Source organism: Sminthopsis crassicaudata, chromosome 3 (assembly GCF_048593235.1).
Source record: "Sminthopsis crassicaudata isolate SCR6 chromosome 3, ASM4859323v1, whole genome shotgun sequence".
In the NCBI taxonomy this organism is placed as follows: domain Eukaryota; kingdom Metazoa; phylum Chordata; class Mammalia; order Dasyuromorphia; family Dasyuridae; genus Sminthopsis; species Sminthopsis crassicaudata.
In genome coordinates this window covers 615,485,030-615,508,107 of record NC_133619.1, presented here as the reverse complement: position 1 = coordinate 615,508,107, position 23,078 = coordinate 615,485,030, and the positions used below count along the sequence as shown (strand labels likewise).

At 34.2% G+C, this 23,078-nt stretch overlaps 1 protein-coding gene across 7 annotated transcripts in view; it reads right to left on the bottom strand.

Moving 5' to 3' along the window:
• The window catches only part of FBXO42 (F-box protein 42), a 101,948-nt gene that overhangs the window by 71,681 nt on the left and 7,189 nt on the right, over nt 1-23,078 (bottom strand). The window contains exon 1 of one of the 7 annotated variants that reach the window (XM_074306150.1): nt 21,457-21,673. The exons of the other annotated variants lie outside the window; for them this stretch is intronic. The gene's annotated coding sequence lies outside the window, so the exon portion shown is untranslated. Of the gene's footprint in view, nt 1-21,456; nt 21,674-23,078 lie in introns of those variants that run through there. 7 annotated transcript variants of the gene reach the window in all.

The following is a 23,078-nucleotide window of genomic DNA, read 5'->3' as shown; positions in this document are numbered from 1 at the left end:
TAATGACCAAAATCTGTTAAATTACGTTTCAGTTCTTTTAACTTTTGATAAATTAGAAAGACTTCAGGGAAACTACATTTTTAGGAAAACTAAGTAACTTTCTAGTTCAAAAGAGAACTTTGTCCAAGTACTTCTCCCTTTCTTTATAGACTCTTTCTAACATTAATAGAAACATCAACTTTAGCTTCAACAGATTAAAAAAATTAAAATCACATATATCTCTAATCTGATCCCGAGGAAAAGATAACATTCTCCCATCAAGAAGAATCACTAATAATTTTGCTATAATAAAATGTGTTCCTAAAAAAGCATGATACAATGCAAAATTGTGTTAAAAAAAAATCCACTGAAATTATGGGGAAATAAAGAAGGGTATAATGCTCAAAATTTTCCTCAGTAACATTAAAATAAAAGGTAGGAATCTAATTTCTAAAAGCATAGTTTAAGGTGTTAAATGATTAAAAACTACATAACTGCTCCAATAAATTGTGGCTGTCTTCAATGTCTACGAGCAAATTAAGGGCTTGAGTGCCCTTCTTTGCTCATACCTCCTACTACACCACAAAATATTACTCAATAGAGCCCCTTATCTTGAAAAAAATCTTAAGTTTGCTTGAACATAGATAGGGTATCTGGAAAGTTGCAACTACTGAGTTACTATGAAGGAATAGTTTGCTGAGTTCTTTCACTATTTCTCAAGGAAGAAATTTCACAGAAGCAAATCCAAAATTTGTGCTCTAAATGTTTCCTAATATATCAATCACATTAGAATAAATTCACATTTTAAAACGTGTTCCAGCAAAACTGTTACTCTAATATGCTAATGGACTAGCTAGCCTATATCCTAGAAACTAATTCTAGCTACTTATCCCTGGTTTTTCTCTTCTCTGGAGGGCCTTTCTAAGCAATTCCTATGAGCTTCAACTGCCTTATTGAGGACTCCAGAGGTCATGCCTGGACCAGATCTATCCTCCCATTGATACCTACTTAGTAAACTAATGACAAAGCATTCCCTGCTTCTACTATGAGGTGAGCTACCTGGTTGGTCTCATCCCTTGAGTTTAGGCTATTAGTCTTCCTCAACGACTCCAATGTTTGGTTTAGAAATAGACAAGAGGGGCAGCTAGGGGGCGCAGTGGATAGAGCACCAGCCTTAAATTCAGTTCAAATCTGGTCTCAGACACTTAACACTTCCTAGCTGTGTGACCCTGGGCAAGTCACTTAACCCCAGCCTCAGGGGGGGAAAAAATAGAAATAGACAAGAGAAATGGGACAGGACTATTTGAGAAGGAAAGTAGGATCAGTAAGGGATAATCATAATACATCTGAATGGAGATGGCTGACTGAGATGAAGTATAAAAAGAAAAGAAGAAAAACTAAGAACTGGTGACTGGAATCTCAGAGAAGGAAAATTAGAAGGGAAATGGAGTGGAAGTGGATGGTTTCAAATAGATTATTAGTGTTAAGCACACTCATCTTTATAACCTTTTTCTTTATAAAGAATGAAGAAAGGGGAGAGAGGGAAATGTATAAGGCAATAAGATGGTATGATGTCCAAAAGATATAAATCTTTATAAATGGCTACATGATCCATCAATGGAACCTCAAGCAGAAGCCTGATGATGCTCATCAAAACACTCCTTGTTTAAACAGAGACTGAACTGGGATATTTTTAAATGTCTTTCTAACTCCAAAATTTCTACATGATTCTTAAGAATTGTAGTATATTCCCTGTGACAACATCAATACATCTCACATATCTGCATTTCCTTTGTTTGATAGACAGAAAGGAGAAAGAGGCTAAGTTAAAGAATTTGGCTATTTTTTAAAGTACCAGATTAAAATACAAGATAGACTCTCCCCTCTAGTATTTGTCAAGCCCATTAGATTATGAGCTAATTAAGGAAGAGGATTTCTTTTTCCTTTTTGTTGCTTAGTACAATGCCTAACAAATACATAGTAAGTACTTAATAACAACTTGCATCCTATATATTCTGAATTGTTTAGTCATTTTCAGTTGTTCCCATCTTCATAATCCCATTTGAAGTTTTCTTGGCTGAGAAAATGAGGCAGCAGGATGATTGAGATTATCTTCCATTTATTCCATATATAGCTTGTATGCAAAATGCTTTAAATTTTACTGATTGGGGGGGCCACTAGGTGGCTCAGTGGATAGAGCACCAGCCCTGAATTCTGGAGGACCAGAGTTCAAATCTGGTCTCAGACACTTAACACTTCCTAGCTATGTGACCTGGGCAAGTCACTTAACCCCTGCCTCAGGGGGGGGGGGAAAATTCTTTAAAAAAAAAAATTTCTAAAAATTTTACTGATTGAAACCCAAGCTCCTAGAAAGGGACCCACATGTGCAAAAATGTTTGTGGCAGTCCTTTTTGTAGTGGCCAGAAACTGGAAACTGAGTGGATGCCCATCAATTGGAGAATGGCTGAATAAATTATGGTATATGAATGTTATAGAATATTATTGTTCTAGGAAACGATCAGCAGGATGATATCAGAAAGGCCTGGAGAGACTAAAATGAACTGATGTTAAGTGAAATGAGCAAAACCAGAAGATTATTGTACATGGCAACAAGAAGATTAAATGATGATGAATTCACTTTAAGTTTTTTTTTTCTTTCTCATGGTTTTTCCCTTTTGTTCTGATTCTTTCACAACATGACTAGTATGAAATATGTTTAACATGATGATTGTAACATAATCTATATCAGACTGTTTGCTACCTTGAGGAGAGAAAAGGGAAGGGAGGAATAGAAAAATATTTGGAAATCAAAATCTTACAAAAATGAATGTTGTAAACTATCTTTGCATATAATTAAAAAAAAAAATACCTCAAAGATATGTCCCACAAACTGAAGACCAAATTGGGTCTTAGTTCTTCTGCTCTGGAAGCTGAGTACACACACACACACACACACACACACACAAGCGCGCCATGCACTATGCTAAGTAAGTGCTTTACAAACATCTCATTTAATGTTCACAATCCACAATAACAACTCTAAGAGGTGAGATAATTATCCCCATTTTAAAGTTGAGGAAACTGAGGCAGGCAAAGATTAAGTTACTTGGCCAGGGTCACACAGCTAATAAGGGTCTCAAGTCTTTCTGACCCTCTAGCTTCACTTTACCCACTGGTCTATCTATCTGCCTCAATGGAACAGAATATTCTGCAGTAAGAAATTATGAATGAAAACAATTTAGAAAAATATGACAAAACTTATATATAAGTATAACAAGATGACCCCTGAGGGTCTGTCCAGTTTTAAATCTAAGATGTGATACACTACCATTAGAAGTTATCCTTCAAAGAGAAAATTACTCTTAATCATACACTCACTAAGATCTATTTGGCCCATATTGTTTTCTTAACATCCGTCAAAGGAACTGGCCTACAGACTGGCCTCATTAGTACTGTCTTAAGCAAATGAGTTAAAGAAACTGAAAAATGAGGGATTTGAAAATCATACTTAAAGCTTTAGAGGAAAAGGATGCCTAGATATGAATCACCATACTAAAATATTAGGGGCAACTCTGGTCCTACATAATTGACAAGAACCAAAATCTATGGATAATTCCAATTATTTCCTTAAGGTAATTGTCAAATTGTCAGCTGATGACATGAAAAACTTCCTAAATAGTGGGCAGTCACTGGAGGAGAGGGGGAGAAACAGGCAAGAGAAAGCCTAAGATCATTGAACATTAATGTTAAAAAATCTGATCAGGATAGGAATAAAAAGATGTTATTCTTCTAAAGTCCTATCTGCCTGTAAAAATTTTGTTTTTATGATCCTTGTATGAAGCCATATGATTAATAAGATAAAATTTCTAAATCTAAAGATCAAAAATCCAAAATTATTGTGGGAGATAGACCACATCAAAATTCTCAACTATTTTAAGCCAATCCTGAGATTCAGTCTATGGCCTACAACAATTTTAACAGCAAAAATAATTTGGATGGTCAGTTCCAATTGATCTGAAATGAACAGAACCAGTACACTCAGAGAAAGAACACTGGGAAATGAGTGCGGATCACAACATAACATTTCCACTCTTTCTGTTCTTGTTTGCTTGCATTTTTGTTTTGTCTTCTCAGGTTATTTTTACCTTCTTTCTAAATCTGATCTTTCTTGTGCAACAAGGTAACTGTATAAATATGTATACATATTGTATTTAACATATACATATAACATATACATATACATATTTAACATGTATGGAACTACCTGCCATCCAGGGGATCTGGCTCATAGTAAGCACCTAATAAATGATAACTGACTGATAATTCAAGTTAGTTTTTGAGCATTCTTTTATTCTGCTTGGATAGACTATTTTGTAGATTTACTGCAAAACGTAACATTTGGCAAATGTGTTGTTATAAATCTTTGGCTTATAAATAATAGTTCTTCTACTTAATTGGGTACAACTATAAATAGTTATTAATATTTATACAGCTTCACTGCTCTTGAGTTGTCAACACAGACAATGTGTAAAGGAGCAGAATGACAATATTACATCAAAACTAAGAAGGGAAGCCTTCAATTAAGCTCCAAGATGGAGCCCCTGCTTTGTTCTCACAACTTACAATTATATAACCAAGCAAATGTTAAGATGGTTTACTATTAATTTCCTGCAGCAATTTTCTAAAACAAACCTAATATGGTGAGCAAAAATTCAATTCCTTAAACCAAAACATCCTTAATGAAAATAATTAAAACAGTCACATAAAATACAGAAGGGGATTGAGGTAAAGTTAGCTGCAACAACAGGTCTGTAGTGGACAGAAATGCAACAATTATTTTAAAAGTTTTGGAGAAAGTGTAGAATATTGATCACTAGAGACTTCTGAATACATATAAAATTTGATCTCTGTTGATTGAGCATTCCACTTTACAATATCATTCTCCTCTTGCCAAATAATTGTGTCATCCCTACTGAAAATTCTCTCCTAGGCCCTCTTCTCTCTACTGGTGAGTTCATCATCTACCAAATGAATTATTTCTATTCAGATGACAAACATTTATATACTATCTTTCCCCTGAACTCCAGACAGTATTTCCGGCTGCCACCTAGATGTCACTGCTGGCATCTCCAATGCCTAATCATGTCCAAAACCTTTCTTTCTTTCTTTCTTTCATGGCACTAACCTTCCGGTGACCTTGCTTCACAATCCTGGCATCATCCTCGACTATTCCCTTCCAGTCGTCTCCCATATCCTAATCCATTTTCAAACCTTGTTAATTCTACTGCTACAACCAACAGCTCTTGTAACTGTCTCTTCTCCCCATGAATACAACTTTCTATCCACTCTTGTTCAAGCTCTCATTACCTCTACATCTGGACTAATCCAAAGCCTCTGAATGCATTTTCTCTCCAATCCTACAACACAGTAGCCAAACTGATATTCCTAAAACCCATATCTGATCACTTATTAAAAAATCATTAATGAATTTCTATTACATCTAGAATAAAATACAAAGTTCTCAAACATTTAAAGCTAGGTAGCTCAGTGGATAAAGCACCAGTCCTGAAGTCATGAGGACCTGAGTTCAAATCTAGCTTCAAGTCACTTAACCTCAACTGCCTCAGCAAAAAGGGGGGGAAAAAAAAACCTTCACAATCTGGATCCCATCTACCTTTACACTCTTGTTTCACATTATTCCACTTCCCAGTCTCCTACTTCAGTCAATCTGTCCTGCTGGTTGTTACTACTATGACACTATATATCAATTGCCTGTCTCTGCACAAGTTGTCCACACTGTCCAAAATATTCTCTCCTTACCTCCATCATCATGAATACTCTGCCTATAACTCAGATGTTACCACCTATAAGATATCTTTCCTGATCTTCCCAACTATGAGTGCTTCCTCCACTTAGGGTTACTCTGAATTTACTGATATACACATTGTATGTCAGTAAATGTCCCAGTAAAATATATGCTCCATGAAAACAGAAAAAAAAAATTTTTTTTGTCTTTGTATGCATAGACCCTGGCACAATGCCTTGCAGAAACTTTAATGAAGTGATTTTTTAAAGACATATTAACCTGACAGACTGAGAATAACCTTCCACATCAATTTATTAATAAGAAACAAATATTTTCAAACATCATGCTTCGGAAAGTCAATTCATAGGTTCAAGTTTGGAGCAAAAAAGATCATCTAGTCTACCTCAACTCAGATCCAGAAATAGAGACTAATTCGCCCAAGGTCACAACAAAATGGTAAATGACAGAAACAAATTGAAGTCCTGATTCAGAATTCTTTCTAATGTCCCACAAGGTGGTTAAGAAATTCTGATACTCAACACTTCAGCTCCAATTTGACAAGTTGGTATTTAAGGGGAAGTCAAGGAGTCAAATAATCAGATTTTAATGATAAATGTGTCAAAATCTGAACTGTGTGGTATGGAAGATAACATCAGAAATTTCTGCAAACGGTATTTTTGTTCATCTCTACTAATAAGTAAAAACAAACCTCAAGCCTGAAAAAGACTGAAAGATGATAAAAGAGTGGATCTAATTAGATGCTACTTCCAAGTTGAAAGATAGAATTGAGAAGAGAAAAAACCCAGTATCCCTTTTAAATTGACTCTAAAGTTATGACTAATAATATCCTTCCAGGACTTTGCTGGTAATTTGGAGGGAAAGGCCATTGTGTAGTCTATTCTAAACAATCTATTTTAATATAACCTTTATAGCAATCCACAAATAAGAACATCATTAGATAAAAATAAGTTCCCCTCCCCCATCAAACCACTGTGTTCTACATTGCTATTCTAGGTTACAACTTAATTAATTCTAAAATTAAGTTCTCTATGGTATCACAACCAAACGGATACAAAGAGTTACAAAATTTCTCAACAATTTGGGTCCAGTAAATATATAATGAAGCTTTTAGCTCTCTCTCTTTTCTTGTAACAAGTTTTAATGAGATGAACTAGAACCTAGTAGAAATCAGATATACACTAGACAGGCGTGTATTAAGTACCACTTTATGCAGAAGGCAGTCAGGAACAAGAATGCTTGTGATGCTTCTTTGCACAAAAGCAGTCAGATATAGATTCAGAAGAGGCAAATCATGTCCTTAGAAACTGGAGAAAAAAAAGAAACATTTTAAACATATTCTCTAACAGGTTGTGTGGGATCCTGGAGTCAATCAAATTATGTGTCTGCTTTTCCAGTTCACTCTTACTCTGGTTCTGAATAAGCCTTTATTAAGTACTTTGCTCCCAAAATTATTTTTGTATGTTGTAATGACAAAAAAAAAAAAGTTTGTGCAACTGTATTACATTTCTCAAGGACAAGCGTAAACAATTTCAATTTCTCCCAATAAAACTATAGCAAAAAACTCTTTAAAAATGAAAAATAATTTTAATCAACATTAAAATTCTAAAAGATTTCAAATTCTAGTTTTTTGAGGCTACCTATTCTGAAACAAAATATTTAATTGATGCTACCTTTATGAAAAAATCAAAGTTATACTTAACACAGAAAAAAAGATTTTGTTTTCCCTTCTATTCCCATCATCGTTAAAGTAAAACCCTTTTGATACCGCCACTAGTAAATTAAAATGTGTTTGTATTTGACAATGTTTATCAATTTCACAGCAGGAAGTTTGGTTCATTAAACCTTTTTATTTATTAAACAATAAACCTTTTTATTTATTAAAGAATAATAAAACAGTCTAAAAAATAAATGAGAAGGATCATGATGTTTCAATAGGCTCCAAAAATTAAGCACTATCTGTTATTCTGAACAAGTAAGTCAGCAGGATATAACTATGTACTAGCAGTGCTTTGCACAATGATGCAAGTATGACAATAAGGATCCATCTAATGTTGAGTTAAATGACCAGTTTATCCCTGTTAAGGAGAAATCAAATCCAAAATAAGATTTCCCTTATGTCTTATGAAGGATGAAATGTTCACTCAGGCAAAGGCAAAGTTAGAAAAAGAGCTCCAGCAAATGTCTGGATAATTGAAATCCTACATCACTACTATATTCCTCTTGTGGAAATGTGTTCTGTTTGTAGAACAGAATCTATCATCTACACATAGATGAGGAATTTGGAAAACTCCTTACTATGCAGTATATTACAATTATACTATTATCATAATATTCCAAATGGAATGTACTACATTGTTATAGTATAGTGTCTATAGTTTATTTCCAATTAAACTGACTTTTACCCACATACCCTGTCATCCTTTCTCCCCAAGGTCTGGGATTTCTTCACCTAAGTAAATCTTCTTAATGTACAATGCTATCTCATTTCCCACATTTTACCTATATTGTTTCCTTTAAATAAAGTCATTCCATCCAGAACCATATTCCAATCATGAATTTTACCTAAAAGTGAATTTGCTTTCTTGCATTTAGGACCTCTGGTTACTCTTCCAATGTTGCCTAAATATCAGGAATTTGTGTATAGATATTTGATACATACTTATCATACTTGCATACTGGTTCCTTTCTTGAATTTTGTCTCCTCTCATTATATAATAAATACAAATACTTCAAGTATACATTTATGACTACAATTATACCTGCAAGCCAGGAACTTGCAGCAAACAAGTCATTCACTTTATGTATCACACAGATCATTCTAGCATCTTGAACAATTAAAAATATCTGGCCCATCAACTGGGAAACAACTATACAAATTATGGTACATGAATATAATGGAATATTACTATGTTTTGAGAAATGACAAATATCATGATCACAAAGACACATGGAAATGACCTGATGCAAAGAGATAAGCAGAAAAAGAAAAACAATACACATAATGATTACCATATAAATTAAAAAAAAAAACCACCACAAAATAATCAAAAATGAATGTTATAACATGAGAAACCAACTTAGCTACAAAGAAGAAATATATAAAAAGATACTTTACCTATCATTTGCAAAAGTTTGGAATAGATTCTACTGGGTCTGTATCTTAAAGATCATAAAAAAGGAAAAAAATCCTATGTGCAAAAATATTTCCAAAAAACTTTTTTGTGGTAGCAAAATATTAGAAATTGAGGGGAAGCTCATCAATTGGGAAAAAGCTGAATAAGCTGTGCTATAGGAATATAATGGAATACTACTGCATGATAAGAAATGATAAACAGACAGATTTAAAAAAAAAAAAAAAAAAACCCTAGAAAGACTCACATGAAATGATGCAAAGTGAAACGAGAATCAGGAAAATATTGAACACAGCATCAGTGATATCATACATATCACTGTATGATAATCAACTATGACTGATTCAACTCTCAGCAACACAATGATGCAAAGTGTCACAAGTAAAGGACTCACAAAGGAAAATGCTATCTATAAACAGCTAAAGAACTAGTGAACTTAGAATGCAGATCAAAGTATATTTTTTTCCACTTCTTTCTCGCGCTTTTTTCTCCCTTTGGATCTTTTTCTTCTTTCACAAATATGACTAATATGTATAAATTAAATCAAACTGCCTAACTTCTTAAACACTGAACCTCAAAATCAGGTAAAAATGAATACAATAAATTTTCTTATGTATCTTGGGGGGAAATTCTATTATGTACAAAAAAAAAAATAAAAAAGTTTTAGGAAAGAAGTTGTTTGGAATAAAGGCGATTCCACAACCAAAGCAACACCAATTTTTTTTAATGCATTGATTGGTTTTGTTAATTTTTTTTCTTTTACCAAAAAGGTTTTTTGTTCTAAGAGATGTTTTTTGGAGAAAGGGGAAAGTCGGTGTACAGAGGTAACTCTAGGTGAATAAAAACAAAAGGTGTCAATAAAAATATATATTTTTAAAAACAGAAGCTAAGTATAATTAGCAATCATGGTCCTGGAGAAGACACAAGGAAATTTATCAAATTTCTTTCATTAAAGATGAGGGACTTTGCTCTTTAATCCAGCAATATTTCTACTGGGTCTATATCCCAAAGAGATCACAAAAAAAGGAAAAGTACCTACATGTGCAAAAATGTTTGTAGAGCTCTTTTTGTAGTAGTAAGGAAGCAGAAACTGAGTGTATGCTCATCAGTTGGAGAATGGTTGAATAAGTTATGGTATATGAATATTATGTTCTATAAGAAACAATCAGCAAAATGATTTCAGAAAGGTCCGGATTTACATGAACTGATGCTAAGTGAAGTGAGCAGAACCAAAAGAATATTATACACAGAAATAAGATTATGTGATGATGAACTCTGATAGACAGGTCTTTTCAACAATGAGATAATTCAGGCCAATTCCAACAGATTTGTTTTGGAGAGAGCCATCTGTATCCAGAAAGAAGCCTATGGGAACTGAATGTGGGTCACAACATAGTTATTTTTGCCTTTTCTGTTGTTTACTTGCCTTTTTTTTCCTTTCTCATTTTTTTTTTCCTTTTTGATCCATTTTTCTCTTGAGCAGCATGAAAAATGTGGAAATATGTATAAAAGAACTGCACATGTTTAACATATACTGCATTACTTGCTGTCTAGAGAAGGGGAAAAAGGGGAAGGGAGAAAAATTCGGAACACAAGGTTTTTCAATTTGGAAAATAAAAAACTACTATTAAAAAATAAAAAGATGGGGGTGCAATAGGGAGGAAAGCTACATACAATGCCAGAAGCAATTGGTATGTCAGTTGGTTTTGTTTGATCTTTTTTTCCCTTCTTTGTTACATTTGAAGGAGCACTGGGTATGGGGAGAGGATGATATTTAGAAGTGGCATGTAAAAAGAAACGGAATCAACAAATTATTTTCTGATCTATTTGTTCCCAAAACATTATATGACATCAAAAGATATTGTCTATTTTCTTATTTGGATATGTATTGTCTCCTCCATCACAATGTGAGCTCTTTGAGAACAGGGAGCCTCTCATAATTTTACTTGGGAATCTTGTACTTAGCAGAGTGCTTAATGATACAAATGACTAACAGATATGCAAAATACCTGTTTGATACATGATTATAAAAATGCTTTTGGCTCAATAAATTTCAATACAAACTTAAAGGTTCTCCCATTTTTCAGTTTCCTTATTTGTAAAATAAGACAACTGGACTAGATGGTCTCTAAAGTCCCTTCCAAATCTATAGCTATGAATATATCTATATCTATGGTTTCATAACTCCCATATATATGTTAAAATCCTATAAAATTCCTTGATCTATCAGAGAAAATTATAGATTAAAATCTAGAAGGGAATTTATAAGTCTTCTAGTCCACAATGTAATCATGAAGATAACTTTGTTCAACAATCCTCTGCATGTGAATATTAAGTAAGGCATAAAATGAGGCTATTTAGTTATCAACATCCTATATAAAATTCAAGCAGATCAAAAAACCCAGTAGTTAGAGAAATTCTATTTATATTGCTATTTGCCCAGGTGACATAATGATGATTTCATCAAGTTCTAGGACATTACTGGGCCTTAGTGAAAATAACAGTCAAACAAAATAGATCAATTTAGCAAATATAGAGGAAAATAACAAACCAATGATCCCCAAATTACGACATGCCCATATCATATGGAAAAGCACTAGACAGTGAATGGGGTCCAGATTTGAAATATATCAGCTAGATCACAACTGGGAAACTGTATAGTGCTTTTACCGATCCTAAGTCATCTCTGTTGTCACAAAATTTCATTTTTCTAACACAAAATTTTCTCCAGGACACTATTTAGACAAATTATGGCACACTGCAACCTTGGAAGAATCAAAATTGCAAAAGACCAAAAATCCATGGAAAATGCATTCTGATCTAAGTAAGCCGCTGTTTACCAGTAATGAACCCACATGTGCAAAACTTTGTAAAAGAATACAGGATCACAGACTTAAGAGCTGGAACAGAGCTCAGACCCTAAGTAACAGAATCCCCACATTCATCAGATGAGAAAAATGAGGCCCCAGCTCACAGAAGTAGTAAGCAAGCATTAGAAGAGTCACCCAGACGATCCAATCAATACTCTTTGCATTGTGCCACAAGCAGGCAGACTAATCACAATGAATAAAAGGGGTAACAGCTTGACTGTGCCACATGCTAGCATCCACAAAGTATTAAAAGACCAATAGAAGGTCTCAAGCACACTGGCTGGCTGCTCAGTAAAGGATTTATGAAATAGAAGAAATACACAGAATAAGAAAGTAATAAACAAGCCACAATCTATGTCAGTGGTAGAGGAAGTGCCTGCATCAAGCCGAAGTTCTTATAAAGCCATCAAAGGATGTGAAAGTAAACCTTGAAACAGAACACTGCTCTATGCTTTATGCTAATTTTTCGGCTGCTCTTGTTGCACAAGAGGAACTTTCCCCAATAATCATAGTAAAAGAATAAAAATAACATTTCAACTTTTCTCAATACTCTGGCTTTTTACAATATCCACAAATACTTGTAATGTAGTATTTCAAAATGCCTAAAGTTCTGTTTCTGAGTAGGCTTTTTTTTTTTTTTTTTTTAGGAGTAAAGAAAGGGAAATTAACCTAACAAAATATTTGCTGTTTAGTATAAAACCTCAAAGAATTATATGGTCTTAGCATATGTCTAAAGACTTCTGAAAATTAGGAAAACTACTCTTTACCAAATATAAAGATTTCAGTAAACTAAAACCAGAGAATGAAACACCTCCAGATGTTTCCTGTGAACTAGAATGATTTTTAAAACAAAACAGAAATTACATATTGCACATACTAAGATAGAGAATTAAGTCAGGCTTCTGATTAATCATCCTAAATAAATTAACACCAAAATATGCATAATCTTCCATACACTGAGAAGACACCATTGAAAATCCAATCACTAAACTCATAATTCTTTGGGTCAAATCTTTTAAATAATACTATAACCAGTACTATCACTGAGTCTGAGGAATTTCTGAGCCCCTCTGCTGGTTTTGCAGTTATAGTGACTAACTTAGAGAACTAAATTAGCTACAAAAATCATAAACAGTATTAAAATAATATATGTACTTTTCTATATAAAACACGGACCAAATTAATTCCAATAGACTTGTGATGCATCTGCATCCAGAAAGAGGACTTGTAGGGTATGAATGTGAATCACAGCATAATCTTTTCACTTTTTTTTTTTTGTTTGCTGGCTTTTTGTTTTCTTATGTATATATATTTTTTCATTTTAGATCTGGTTTTTCTTGTGCAGCATGAAAAATGTGGAAATAGCTATAGAAAAGCTGGGGGAGAAGGTGGAGGAAAGGGAAGGAGAAAAATTTGGAACACAGGGCTTTGCAAGGTTGAATGCTGAAAACTATCTTTGAATATTTTTTGAAAATAAAAAGCTATTAATTTTTTAAAGAAATAAGAAAAACACTGACCAACTAGCTTCACACCTAAAACAATAGAAGGGAAGATTTAGCAAATGATAAAAAGCAAAATAAAATGTTTTCAAAAATATCTCAAAATTTAAATTTGTTTCCAACAGAAACAAACAACAAAATTAGAAGACAGACCATTAAAGGATTTTCTCCATTTTTCTAACTCTAGAAACAGGGAACTCACAAGAAGATATGACCATCTTTCCTTTGTTTTTGATTCTAGAAGATGAATTTCATGGATTGGGCAAACAGAGAACTCTTTTTTTTTTTTAAATCAAAGCTATTTAAGTTTTAAAACATATGCAATTTTTCAACATCTTGCAAAACCTTGTGTTCCAATTTTCCCCTCATTCCCTCCACCCTCTCCCCTAGATGGCAAGAAATCCAATATGTGCTAAAGTAGGTAAAAATATACGTTAAATCCAATATAGACATACATATTTATACAATTATCTTGCTACACAAGAAAAATCAAATAGAAAAGAAAATAATGAGAAAGAAAATAAAATGAAAGCAAAAACAACAAAAAGAGTGAAACTGCTATGTTTGTGATCCACACTCAGTTCCCCTAGTCCTCTCTCTAGGTGTAGATGGCTCTTTTCATCACAAGATCATTGGAACTGCCCTAGATCATCTCACTATTGAAAAGAGCCACATCCATAAAAATTGACCATCGTATAATCTTCTTGTTGTCGTGTACAATATGCTCTTGGTTCTGCTCATTTCATTTAGCATCAGTTCATGTAAACCTCTTCAGGCCTCTCTGAAATCATCTTGATCATTTCTTATAGAACAATAATATTCCATAACATTAATATACCATAACTTATTCAGCCATTCTACAATTGATGGGCATCCACTCAGTTTCCAATTTCTTGCCACTACAAAAAGGGCTGCCATAAACATTTTTGCACATGTGGGTCCCTTTCCCTCTTTTAAGATCTTTTTGGAGATGTATGCATATATTAGATTTAACAGATATTTCTACCATGTTTACTACTGGCCAAATAGGGGAGGGCATGGGGGAAGGGGAGGAAATTGGAATACAAGGTTTTGCAAGGGCTAATGTTTAAAAAGTGTCTATGTATATGTCTTGAAAAAATAAAAAGCTTTAATTTTAAAAATAAATGAATAAATATACTAGGAAAAAACAAACAAACAAACAAAAAAGATCTCTGGGATATAAGCCCAGTAGATCAAAGGGTATGAACACTGATAGCTCTTTGGGCACTTCACAACTCCATCAACAGTATATTACTGTCCCAGTTTTCCCACATCCCCTCTAACATTCGTCATTATCTTTTTCTGTCATCTTAGCCAATCTAAGAAGTGTGTATTGGTACCTCAGAGTTGTCTTATTTTGCATTTCAATGACCAATAGTGAGCAAACAGAGAATTCTGTAATTATTTCTCTCTCCACAAAGACTTCCTTAACATTTCCCCTAAGGAATTAACAATTTTCCTTTAAAAACAATTTAGCTCATTAATAAAGTTAAAAGACATTATCACTCCTATGAGAAGAATATATAAATTGTCTCTGGTGAATTGGAGAGTAGTCTTGAGTGTTTATTAGTGCCTTTTTTGTTATTAAAAAAAAAAAGTATCAATTTTTATTTTAAAAAGCACTGTTGCAAGTTCATAGTATGTTTTTAAAAGTAAACAGAGTTAAGAGGCATTTTTAAAGGAATGGGTTTTGTTGCTTACCATTCAAATATTTGCTGAGAAATAAGAGTAAAATATTTAACACAATCATACATGTATAACCTATATCAGAATGCCTACTATCTTGGGGAGGAGGGAGGAAAAAGAAAGGAGAAAAATGTGGAACTCAAAATCTTACAAAAATGAATGTTGAAAAGTATCTTGAAATGCAATTAGGAAAAAAAAACTCTATTAAGTTAGAAATAAGAGTAGAATAACAAAACTAGTTTAAGTTTCATGGTCTGGTAAAATATACACCACATTGAAATTACCATTACTCATATCATGGAAGAAGGAGAAAGAGCCAAATATTACAACAGGATCAGGCAAACAAATTGATCTTCTATGTGGGAAGTTAAAAGAAAAGAAAACAAAAATCAAGGCAATTGCCAATAAGGAAGTCACTTTTAAAAAGCAATGAAGTAATCATGAAATGAAAAATTAAAAATATGTCAATACAATCAGAGGAAGGATATTTTCTTTAACTCTAAGTCAAAAACATTTACAAAAATTCTGAACAACTCAAGTTATTTTTCAAGAATACAACAAAATTCTAAAGTTAAATCTTAGCAAATCAGTATATAATATGAATGCAATTCAACAAATATTTATAAAGCACCTACTATGTAGGTACAAAATACTGGAGATGGTAAAAACAAAATAAGAAAATCATTCCAGACATTGCTAGCAAGAAGAAAACAGGTTTTTGCCTCAAGATGCTAACAAAAAGCTAGAAGTACACTTCCTTCACCCAGACCATAATCATTCCCTATTGAACTTTAGGAGATGTACTGGCTGACCCTTCCTGATTCACCTGTCCTCCTGTTCTCTACAAACTGCAACCCTCCAAAATTCTGTCATATTTCTACAGTTTTTTAAGGCCTGCAAAAAAAGTGCTTTTTTAGAACACTTTTGTGAGACAGGTAGTGCATATTTTAAGCATGAGAAAATTCAACCTCAAAGAAATTTAAGTTAACTAGCCCAAGATCATACAGAATGTTTCAGAATTAAAATCTGAACCCAGATTTCTAGATGCCGAGTCAGACACATTTATTAATCACCTCCTATATGCCACGCATTGTGCTAAGTATTGAAAACACAAAGAGAAAAGAAAAAGCCCTCAAAAATGGTGCTTTATGATGAGGGAAGCAACATATACACACATAGAAATATACAAATCAAATATTCTTGGAAGGAGAAAACTAGCACTTTACTTGCTGTTTGCACTACAACCCACAACAATACAAAATGACTCTCACCATTGTTACTTGGTCATAATATTCTTATGACAAATCAGCAGCAATTCCTATCTTTTTTATTTCTTAAAAAGAATTAATTTCTAAAAATTACCTATCTTCAGTGATCTTCAAGGAAAGAGTATGATCACCAGTGGGAGGATGAGAAGGGCTGCAATCCACCTTCCCCATACGTAATAAATTCATACAATATAGCTTAATCTTCCCCTAATTCCATACCTACCTTCTGTTTCTAGGTTGTCTCTCCACTTTCCCCCCATTTGGTTTTATATTTCAACTATTATGTACTTGTTTGTGGTACATACATATGTACACTCCCACCCACCCACATACATATACAAATGTACATCTCAGATCTCCCCTATTATAAGCTCTTTGGATCAGTACTATTGTCATTGGCCTCACCCACCCATCCAAGGTAGTTCTAACCATATTTCTACTACATGCTTGCCCAGATGTAATTAGGAAAATTCTGGCCTACCAACCTTTGTTTGCCCACTCCACTTCCCAGATCACTTATTGGCAGATGCTCCTTGGGCTGTATACTTAAAAATATTGACAAGTGGTTAAGATTTCTTCAACAATTTGGGGCAGGATAGTAAATACTATGCATTTAACACTATATCTGACACATAGTATGCATTTAATAAATGTTTGTTGAATGACTGAATATGCAAGAAGTACAAAAATGGATGTGTGGTAACCTACCTTACAGATCTTATTACATTATCTTCTTGCCCAAAAACAAACCAAAAAAATCCACCCATCTCCAGAACTTTCCAATTTCTATAGAGCACATTATCATCATTCCAGTTACTCAGTTTCATACACTAAAGGTTATGCCAGACTGCTTACTTCACTAACAGATATGACAGCAGTTGCCAATCTCAACATCTCTCCTTATGCCCCTTTATCTCCACTCACACAGTCAGTAGTACCCTGGTCTCCTGGATTACAGCTCGTCTCCTGGGGTATCTTCCCACCTTAAAGCTCCCCCTTCTCCAATATATCTTGCCCAGGGGGATTTCCCACAAGCCCAGGGCTGACCATGTTACCCTAGTGGTTCCCATGACTACCTCTAGGACCAAATTCCTTCCTTTAGCACTTCACAATCCAATCCCAATCTTCGTTTCAAGGTTATTAGGCACTATTCCCTTTCTCACATTCTATGGTCCAGACAAATCAGTCATATTTCTCTTTCTCATACAAAAACAATTAAAATATCCAAATATCAATAGGACATTAAGGCATGAAGTGTAGGAATCATAGGGATTGAATGAGCCATACTGATTCCATCTTATGACTCATTTCTGATACTAGTTCAGCTCCCTTTCTTATTCAATTATGGGTATAATTCAATTTCTGTCTTGTAAGAAATTTTTATTCAATAATGGAAATCGCAAGAAAATGTTATTGCATTGTTTGAACCCAGCCCTTGATGGCTAGGAAACTATTACTTAGAGACTTCTTGCTAGAGAATGTAGGTTTTGCTGACCAGAAACCCAGTCAGATCCAAACAATGATAAAAGGAATTTCTTACAATTATACATCTCAAGCACCCAAAAACTCTCCCCATTTCTGGTCAATAAATTACTGTTTCCTTATTCCACTGACTGAATAAAAACACTCAGCAGGGTTTCTGATAGAAGAAATGGCACCTCTTCATTACCCATCACAACTTGAAAAGTCCCTAATCTTTCCTCCAACTAGAAATCTGATTAAGCATCTTTTATCCTGGTATGTATGTGTGTGTGTATCACTATTAATTTTTTTTAATGCATAAAAAACTGTCTCTACCTGTATTTGGGGACTAGTAACAAACTGAGGAGGCTTGACTTCAATTTGTTATGTGATTGGCATATACTGCTTAATAAAATGATATGGTAATAAGCTCAAACCTTTGTTACCTCAGTTATTTCAGATTTCAACTATCACAGATGTTAAGCAGAACTACACAAAGAAAAAAGAATAGATTTATATTAAAAGTTTTCTATTGAAATCACAAATAATTCACCTTTCTGCTTGTTTTAGCATTATGTATGGGGAATAATTAGAGATATATTACTTGTAAAAAGTTACTATCATTTTGTGATTATTATATTGTATATCTTTCCATTTAAAAATATTCAAAAAATTAATTTTCCTGCTTGATCAAATTAATTAAATTACTAAAAATTTATTCCTCCAAGCCAGGCACAGGCATTTTTTAAACTAGTGATGTATATTCAATTGCATTATTCAACAAATAGGATTTATTAATTATTTATAAATAAAATTTTAAAATATTGTTTGTCATTTTTATTCTCATACCTTCTTAATTTCTATTCTGTGTGATATACATATTAAGTAAAATAGTACACATAATTTATAAATATATAGCAACTGCATACTTGAAAATTTTATTACTAATATCGGTGCACAATCAAAATAATTTGCAGAATATTCTAAGACAGATGTTACAAATTCCAGGTCAAAGCCTAAGTGTGGCAAGGAACTTGCTTAGTAACTGCTAAAAATCCCACTATATCTATCCTTTTTATTCCCATTTTCTCTATTCTTAATAGACACACAAAGCTTTAGGAAAAGAATTTTTTATGGTCTAATTAAAAAAAAAGGAATCCTCTAGGCATCAGCAATATTGCTAATGAAACATGCTGTGAAACTAACAGTCTTGGAACAGAGCATTAAAGAATCAAAATTTGTATGGATTAGACACTACAGACATGTTATCTTTAATTGGGCTGTTCTGAATAAATGGATGTCTTCCAGAGGAAGGAGAATTCAGAACTCTGGGTTTAATTGTAATCACTACCTGAATTTTTGAAAACTCAAAAGGCTTTTCATACTTAGCCATCATAGAAAGAAAATATATTTAGACCTAACTCTTAAAAGTTCACATTCCTAAAGGAAGACTGTATTTCTCCATTTATGCAGAATTATCAATTAGTAACAATCACTTTAAGACTTTAAATCTATAGAATTTCATTGTTATAAGAATGACACACATCCCAACTTCCTAGTAACTAATATACATTCTTCGGAAGTCAAGGCCAAAAAATTCATCCCCCAGGAATTTCCGTTATTAAGTGTCTATACCTGTAAATGAAATAGTGCTCATTCTGGACACTAACTCACATAGTAGTTATCTGAAAAGATAAATATCAAGCTAACAGTTTTCTAACACTGGACCTGAGATATCTAGCCAGCTTCAGCCATCCCTCACATTCTACCATGGCCATCTTCTTTGCAACCTTCAGACCATAAAACCATGAGACCTACAAAAACAATACTCAAGAGAGGAACTTCTCCTTGTAGCTTTAGAACTCCTATCCCAGAACCCTGTTTCCTTGATTGATGAATGACTCTTTATATCTAGCCAGTCCAGACATGATTCACATCCTATCCTGGCCATCATTTTCTTGCCATCCACCCTATACACATACCATGTGAGTTTACACTGACTGGAATCCATGAATCAGGGTACCATAAGGCCTAGGCCACAATCCCAGAATTATATGGGTTAAATTCCCCAGAGCAAGATCTCTGGAGATCTAGGATCATACAAGGATAGAGAGATGGGAAGGGGAAAGGAAAGGGGAAGGGGAAAGAGAAAAGGGGAAAGGAAAGGAAAGAAAAGGAAAGGGAAAAGGAAAGGGAAAGGAAAAGGGAAAGGGAAAGGGAAAAGGAAAAGGAAAAGGAAAAGGAAAAGGAAAAGGAAAAGGAAAGAAAAAAAAGGAAAGGAAAGGAAAAAAAAGGAAAGGAAAGGAAAGAAAAAAAAAGGAAAGGAAAGGGAAAAAAAAGGAAAGGAAAGGAAAAGGCTAAGGAAAAGTAATACTAAAATAAAGTTTGATCCATGACATCTTAAATACCTCTTGCATACCCTGATATCCAAATTAATCAGGTTGAGTCACTAATTTCTTCAAAACATGTCTCTTCTAGTCATACACCAATTTTAGTTCGGGTTCTCATCAAGAGACATAGTCCCAGCTTTGTCACAGCTGTGGAGCAAAATCCCTCCTTTCACTGTATATGTGCCACAACTTAAATTACTACCACTCAAATCATGACTAACATATATATAGCATGTTAAAGTTTGTAAAGCACTTTACAAATTCATCATAATAATCCTAGAAGGTGCTGTTGTCCTCATTTTACAGTTGAGCAAACAGAGGTTAAGTGATGCCCCTGGAGTCACACAGCAAGTGTCTGAGACCTAATTAATACATTTCTTAGTCTTTCTGATTCCAGGTTGAGCACTCAACTGTATCACATATCTCTTCTAAATCAAATTCAAAGGGCTAATGGCCTGAACCAGATTAAAATGTAACTGGGATATGTTTACCAAAATGAATAAAAACACAATACAACATAGACAATGTTAATTTGTAAATTTCCAAGTCATTATGTGGATAGCAGGGATCTGTTTCTATTTGAGTTGTATACCACTGGTGTAAAAGTATTCACATTTATACTAGGCTGTTTAGCTTATAGAACACTTTCCTCACAACAATTATGAAGTAGTGTAACTATTACAGATAAAGAAACTGAGCACTGCAGTTTCGAGGGGAAAAAATACAGAATCTGCAAATTATCTAGGCAAGGCTGGAGAGCAAACCAGGAAAGCAAAGGGCTTCAAAATCAAGCCATTTAGCCTAGAGACTAGAAGACAGCGCAGGGACATCCAGCCAGCCAATCAACCAGCAAGTGTGAAGCACTGGGAAAACAAAACTAAAATGTCAATGACCAAACTAAAATGCCCACCACACTTTTACTACATTCTCATAGAAGAGAGAAGATACACACTTTAGGATACAAAAACATACAAATACAAAACAAAACTACAAAAGAAGACACAATGTAACACTGAAGGCAAGAAAGAAGTGTGGAAACAAAAGGGAAACATTTCATGGAGCTTAGTGCTGAAATTGACCAAAAAAACCAGGGATTCCAAGACATGGATGTGAGGAGCTGGGCAAGGCTACTAGGCAAAACAAAGGCATGGGGATAGGAGATGCTGTGTGAACAATTGCAGGATCACGAATACCCAGCGAGAAGACAGCATCCATCTTGCCTTTGAACCATTTCAATAGCTCCAATGCTCCCCCCTCCCCTTGTCTCTCCCTCTACGATCCATCCCCACACCCAGTTAACTAAAGAATCTTCCTAAGCCCAGACCTGAAAGGGTCCTTTCCTTAGAACTTCAATGGCTGTTATCATTAGGAGAGAATACAGGCCCCTCAGCTTGGCACTTTAAACCCTTCATAATCTGGCCCCAGTCCGGTTTACAGGCTCATTTTACAATTATTCCTCCACATTCTCTCTTCCAACTGGCCCACTTGCAATTTCCCATACATGGCATTCCATCTCCTCTCTTGGTACCTTTGCACAGACTGACCAATCCTCATCCTCCTTTGCTGGGTCTTTGTTCAAGTCACAATCTCTGTCCTAGGCCCTCTTCTCCTTCTATACTATTTCACTTGTTGACTTTAACAGCACCCATAGATTCAATTATTATCTCCTGGTTAATAATTCTCAGATATAGTTCTAACTTCTTTCATATCCTCTTAAATCTCCAATTACTAAAATCTCAAATTGTATATCCCATAGACATCTAAAATTCAACATGTCCAAAATTCAATTACTGTAAAGGGCACACCATCTTCCCTGTTATCTAAGCTCACAACCTAGATATCATCCTCAACTCCTCCTTCTCTCTGACCCCCTATATCCAATCTGTGGCCAAAGCTTGTAGATTTCTACCTCAACAACCCCTCTTGAATATACCTCCTCTGATCCTGCTCCCATCCTGTTGCAAGCCATTGTCACTTTCTGCCAGGACTTCACTAGCAGCAATAATCTGTTAGTTGGTCTCTTTGCCCTAAATCTCTCATTCAAATCTACTCTCTACACAATTCTTACTGAGTTGATTTTTATAAAACACGGGTCTGACCTTTATAAAACATAGATCTGATGACTGGCTTCCTATCTCACCTCCAGGATCAAACTGAAAATCCTGTTTGGCACAAAACCCTTCACAACCTGGCTCCATCCTACCTTTCCAGTCTTCTTACATGTTTACACCCTCGGTCTCTCATAATTTGCAATGCAGTGACAAAGACCTCCTTGTTATTCCCTAACCAAGATAATCATGTCCAGACATATTCTCTATTTCCCATTCATAAAATATTCTCCCTCCTTATATCTATTTTCTGGTTTTCTGACTTCCTTCAAATCTCAACTAGAATTCCTCAGCCTCCTTAATACTAGTGTCTTCTGCTGCTGATTATCTCCAATTTATCCTGTGTGTACATGTGTGTGTGTATACACACATACACATATACATATATAATATATATATGAACAGTTTTCATTTCAGAAAAGATCAAAGTTATCAACAATCGTATGAAAAAAATGTTCTAAATCTATCTGGTATAACCTGGATTTTAACTAAGTATTTTAGATGGAAATCTGGACTAGTTACATTAGAATTACATGGATTAGGAAATGGTTGAATAATCAGATCTCATTAATGAATCAATGTTAACTTGCAAGGGAATTTTTATTCTTGGCCCTGTGCTTTCAGCAAGGTTTATCAATGAATGACCTGTATTAAAGAATAGAGTGCTAATAAAATTTTCAGAAGGCTAATGGTAGGAAGGAAAGCTAAAGCATTGAATGGCAAAATAAAAATCCAAAAAAGATTTTGATAGTCTAAAAACACAGCAACCACCAACAACCTCGTGAGACATAAGGCTGCATAGCCATGTACAATGTCCAGAATGGGGAGTATTCACCAA